Source organism: Asterias amurensis, chromosome 8, assembly GCF_032118995.1.
Source record: "Asterias amurensis chromosome 8, ASM3211899v1".
Taxonomy (NCBI): Eukaryota; Metazoa; Echinodermata; class Asteroidea; order Forcipulatida; family Asteriidae; genus Asterias; species Asterias amurensis.
The window spans coordinates 6,627,977-6,634,310 of record NC_092655.1 but is presented as its reverse complement, the minus strand read 5'-3'; positions in this window follow the sequence as shown (position 1 = coordinate 6,634,310).

Genomic DNA, 6,334 nt, shown 5'->3' with positions numbered 1-6,334 from the left:
GAATTTCCCATGCTTTCTACCTCCGGATTCCAAACAATTCGACCGCCGCACCACCAAGGCCCTAAGATCGCCAAGTAGCGCATAAAAACGCATGATGTGTGCTTGCTTGCAATGGTGTACTTATTTACAGAAATGTTTTAAGTAGTTTAAGAACTTAATTGAAAAACGCCATTAAAACATATCAGGCCTAATAACACATTTAGAATAAATAAAAAAAATTAAGACAAATTACAGTGTTGTTCATTCATAACTTGACAATGAACAGCTATAGTGTGTTCTGATGACTAGATGCTGATGTTTTCGTATTCGTTGCTCTCCTTGTACTTTGTAGCCTTCAGCAAGGTCAGTGGAGCTGATTCCCTCTGCACTTGATTTCGGGGAACTGCTGAATCTCTGGCTCTGAAAGATAAAGTTTACAGATAAGAAATTGTATGGATGCCAAAAAGTTTAATGAGCAAAATCTCTTGCAGAAAAAAATAAAAGGACCTGCTCTCAAGCACTGACATCTTGCGACGTTCAAAGAATAACAATTAAAAACCAAGACAAGTTGGTTATTTGCAATCATGTAAAATTTGCTTCCCATTTCTTGATCTTGTTTAATGTATACATCAAGCCTAACTAGGAGCTTTATTTCATGGAAATAATCATTACTAATTTTCTTTTTAAGAATTTAAGTTTTACTAGAGAGTGCAGTTTTTAAATCAAAATTGGAAGCAGAATTAAACTCACCCATTCCAGAAAGGACCGGTTCCGAGTCTTAACACAGTAACAGAACCTAATTGCTGTCGTTCGATGCAGGCTCCACATTGACAACAGGAGTAGAGGTCATGCGATAGCAAAATGCCCAGATAAGCCGCGTTTCTGCCGCTTAGGTCTACCAACCGTCGCAGTCGGTTTTGGGGCAGCGAAAATGCGCCGTTAGCGTGGTATTCAAACCAATAACTGTGTGATCATGCAAACACACAGACACCAAAACAACAACATGAACTCAAACAAATTGCAAGCAACACTCTCAATAACACCAAAATGAGGCAGAGTGGAGTTTAAACTGAAAATGACACTCCAATTAACAGCGCTTAGGTTTACCAATCGCAGTCGGTTTTGGGGCGGCGGAAACATGCCTTGAGCGTGGCATTCCCGAACCAAGAAGTGTGATCATCCAAACACACAGAACCCAAAACAACAACATGAACTCTAACAAATTGCAAGCAACACTTTCAATAACAGCAGAGAGGAGTTTTAAGTGCAAATTAAACTCCAATTAACAGCAAACGCAACAGAGAGAAATTGAAAAACTTTTACAAAACTGATTTTCTTAAGCACAAGAAAAAAATGTAACAGAAACAAAAGTGAAGTGTATTTTGCCATGGGGAGCATCGAAAGCCTTCCTGTAACAAAACAAACGGTAGACTTCAAATAATTACTTTCAAATGAATTGCTTTCTCTTTAGCATTGTTTTTCCAAAAATATTTGCAAAACACCAACGATTTGGAAGACTTAGGAACTTGTGCAAAACAAGATTATTACATACAAGCATGAATTCCTGAAAACAATTCAGGAGGTTTTGGTGTTGGTGTAAACTTTGTTGTCAGTTAAAACAAACCAAAACAAACCAAAACAAAGTCAAATTATGAACTTTGATTTGGGTCCATTTGACTCTTCCACAAACAAGTTTCACTTAAACCCATCAGGAACGGGCTTTTCAGACTTTGGAAGAAAGGGGGGGGGCAAATAGTTCTAGAGTTATTGTTATGATGACGTTTTTTTTTTAATGTATGGGATTTGAATGATATAAATAGTTTTAAACATCATCAGAAGGCACCTTTGGTTGTTTATTGACCACTGTTGTAGGCGCTGTAATTATTGGTCTATCACATTTTTTTCTGACAACAATTTTGTTTGTTCACTTTAAGATTGGTATTTTATCTATGACCTTAGATAGTTATTGTTTAAAATCAGACAATTTAATGGGGGTAAGATGCAGCAATGAACAGGCACAAATATGGTAGACGGCACCATGTACCCTACCCCCCCCCCCACCTTCATGGTATAGGGTTTTAATGTAATTTAGAGTGTCTACGTGAAAATGAAGCAAAAAGAGCAGTATTACTAGGAATTTTTCCCAGCATGTGTCCTCATCAACCTTTCCATATCTTCTACTTCTTTGTCACTCGAATCAAAATGTGTGTACTTAATAAGATTGGTACGAGACCATGTGATAAGCAGCTGTTACTTGAGCCTATAGTGGCCCCAGTCTGAATCCTTCACTTTGGATACTGAAGAAGGAATTGAAATTGGAGGATTTTGAACCCTACTATCCCTATTCCTTCTTAAATTAAAACTTACCCCATTTACACAGAAAGTTATGGCAGGCTGTATGCTGATACTTGGGTCTCAGACATTCAATTGTTGACACGTAGGTGTTTTGGAGACTGAAAAAACAAAAGAAACACACTTTGGTCAAAAAAAAGTATTTCTGAACCGAACGCCTGTTTCAGACAGGCGCTCCAGAGTTGCGTCGAACCAAATTCTGAATTAAGTACATGAAAAGTTAAACGTCTGAAGCAGTTAGGAGCGACTGGATGCGCTATCAGTCGAAAGATCGACTGTTGCAGTCGTTCGGAACGACTCTGGAGGGTCTTGGGTTCAGACGTCGATCTTGTCATGAGCCGAGCCAATGTAAATGTTGTGTTAAGTTCACCTGTCTGAAACCAGAAGTTTTTGGGGTCGACCTAGAGTCGCTCCTAATCTATTTGGTTTGGCGCGACTATGACGCACCTGTCTGAAACGGGTGTAACTTGGCTCATCATAGCCCCATGAAAGTCATTATTTGTATAATCAAAATAACAAGTATGAGCAGCTAAAGAGGCATTTTCCCTCCAATACACAATATATTACAAACGTTTAATTTTTTTATAGCAAATCTCTACTTGTTTAACTTGTGTATTGTATAAGAGCTGTTGTATTTGAACAACAACAAAGGACAATTCTTTTTCAGTGTGTTTTAAATGTGGAACAGAACTTTCTTTTAAAGGAATAATTTAAATAAAGAGTTATCTGTAAAAGGCTTGCCCCCATTTATTTTCTGATCTTTTATTTTCACAAGATACATTATGGTACGTTTTCCTGGCCAAAAGTCTGTCCTAAAGCCTGTCAGCACAAAAAAATGCTAAGCACAGCCAAATCTTCCTTACCACACTGGTTACCAGCCAAAATGGCCAAAGATTTACACTGTAAATTTTTGCTCAGCAGCAAAGAAATCAACCGAGTAGCATAAAAATATGCTCTGGAAGGATCAAGTTAACAGGGTCTGTAATAAAATTTCCAAAGCTAACTATATTATCAATAGGACTAAAAACAATTTGAGGCTGAGAGATAGTTTGGCAATTTATAATACATTGGTTAACTCTCATTTAAATTATGGTATCTTGGCATGGGGTGGCTTGATTAAAGTTTACCCCTCATTTTATAGAAGGCTTATTACTTTACAAAAGAAATGTATTCGCAACGCATGTCATGTCAAGTATAACGCACATATTACACCTCTCTGTTATAAACACAATATTCTCAAATTGGAAGATATTTCTAATGTGCAAATAGCTACTCATTATTTTGACTATCGGAATAATTTACGTCCAGAAAATCTAAGCAATCCCATTTTCTTTTCATTGAATCGAGATTTTCATGCTTTCTCCACAAGACAAGACAGTCTACTTCACGCCTTTTGTATTTGTAGAGCTGACGTTGCTTCATCCAATTATCGCTTTACCCTTCCAAAAATTTATAATTCTTTTCCTAATGAACTTAGGGAATGTTTTATTAATGTTCCAAAAAAGCGCTTGATTAAACAACTGAAAGTCTTTTATTTAATTAAGTATAAAGATTTTCTATGTACTAATTTGAATTGTAACTCATGTCATTAAGCAGGACATTGAAAGAAAAATATATATTTATATTTAAATAATTATGTGTACAGTTTTTTTTTCTTTAAGTTCATATCTTTTAGGCCTAATACCTATACTTTGCTTTACACTATTGTTCTTCAAAGATGTGCTTTATTTTATTTTAGGGTTACTATAATTTACTTTCATATTACACCTGTCATTTGTGAAACCAGTGCAGCATTTCATTTTTATTTTTTTTATAGCAGTTCGGGTGCTCCACTACAGGAGGGTTTTTACCTCCTCTGGCTGCAACCCCCATTTGTACTTAATTTAAATTTATAACAGTATTTAATTACTTGAAATCATCATTGTTGTATTTGTTGTTGTACAAATGGAAATAAAACAAACAAACAAACAAACAAACAAACAAACAAACAAACAAACAAACAAACAAAACTTCCTGCTTAACAGATTGGTGAAATTGGGCCTATGCCATTACTTAGCAGGGCCAAATTTCATAAAGCTGTTAGGTGGGAACCATTGACAACAATATAATCCTTCTGTTATTTTGGCTGGTAACTTGTCAGCTAAGCAAGATTTTCCATGCTGAGCAACTGATTGCGCAAAAGAGCATTTTCCAATAATTATTAACCTCTCTGATAAAAAAACTCAGCAACATCAGGTAGACATTCCGCACAATTACTAAAGAGATCAATTTGGGAATGGGTTTGCTTTTTAGGAAATTACCTCACTGGAGACTGCTTGAAGCTCAATTACCATGGGCCAGTCTTGAAAAACAACTTGTTGATGGGTAGATCTCATTAGAGATGGAAAGCCTTACTGCAATAAAAAAAAATAAAATGTGTATTTCGCAGAATTAAAGGCAGTGGACACTATTGGTAATTACTCAAAATAATTATTAGTACAAAACCTTACTTGGTAACGAGTAATGGGGAGAGGTTGATAGTATAAAACGTTGTGAGAAACGGCTCCCTCTGAAGTGACGTAGTTTCGAGAAAGAAGTAATTTTCCACAATTTGATTTCAAGACCTCAAATTTTGATTTTGAGGTCTTGAAATCAAGCATATGAAAGCACACAACTTCGTGTGACAAGGGTGTTTTTTCTTTTATAGTTATCTCGCAACTTCAACGACCAACTGAGCTCAAATTTTCACAGGTTTGTTATTTTATGCATATGCTGAGATACACCAAGTGAGAAGAAGACTGGTTACCAAAAGTGTCCAGTGTATTTAAGAGTCAAAACTTTATCCATCGTTAACGTAGTGTGTCAGATAATTTGCTTTTACCTTAGGATCTTGTCTGCTGGTTCATAAAAAAAAAAAAGGTCCAAGATTCATTTAAAAAAAACAAAAAAAAAAAACACTAAAGACAAAAAGATTATTTTGATTGCCGCAAAATAGCCAGATTGCCTCAAAAACTTAGACTTCGTTATCAGTGGACCAGGGATCACACCCAAGCCTACGAAGTTGACAAGTCAGTTTCCCTTGTGGTTTATAAGGCCTACTTGATATTGGAAAAAAAGAAACCTGCTTCCCAGGTTGTATTGTAGACTTGGGTGCAATCCCCAGCTATATGGCGGTTACAGTTTGTATGGCAAAATAGGGAGACAGTGTCAACATTAGGGCTCGATAGCTCAGTTAGAAACTCCACGCATGCTAAGCTGGGGGTCGCAGGTTCAAGTGCTGATGATCTGGTCAATTTTTCTCAGTTCAACCTACAATTGGAAAACATGTCCTACTTACTGATGTTTGCATCATGTAAATTTGTGTCGCATTCTGTTTTAAGTATGAACCAGGCTTAACTAGAAGGCTCAATTTGGGTATAACTTTTAAATCTTTACTTTTTTAGGAAATTACCTCTGGATAGTGCCATCCGCTCTTTTATAGGCCAGTCTTTGGCATGTTGACGGGTAGATCTCTTTAGAGATGGTAAGCCTGACTGCAATACAAACAAAATGCACTTTGCAACATCAAGGATTTGTTTTGTACTTTCAAATGAAAATAAATAAACTAATTAAACACATAAAAGAAGGTCATGTAAGAGTTGTGCTTAGCAGGATTATATCAAAATATCAAGCATTGTCATAAGAGACGACAGATGCCTAGAGACAATCTTTTCAGGATGGGTGTTGGTACACACACACCTGTTATTATATTTTCAAAACTTTTTAAAAGTCAGCTTGTCGCGCTTAACCCCAATCGCTCTTTGCAATTGAAGGCTTTAAAAAATACTCCCCAAAAGAGAACCCTTAATTAATCTGTCACTGCACTTTTACAGTCCACAAAATGAATATTATGTCAAATTTGTTGACAAAAATAAATTTTTAGATATTGAAATGAAAGATACTTGAAAAAGACTGCTAAATATATACATATTAATATTTTGGAAAACAAAACTTTAAATTATTTTGACAACAAACATTACACATC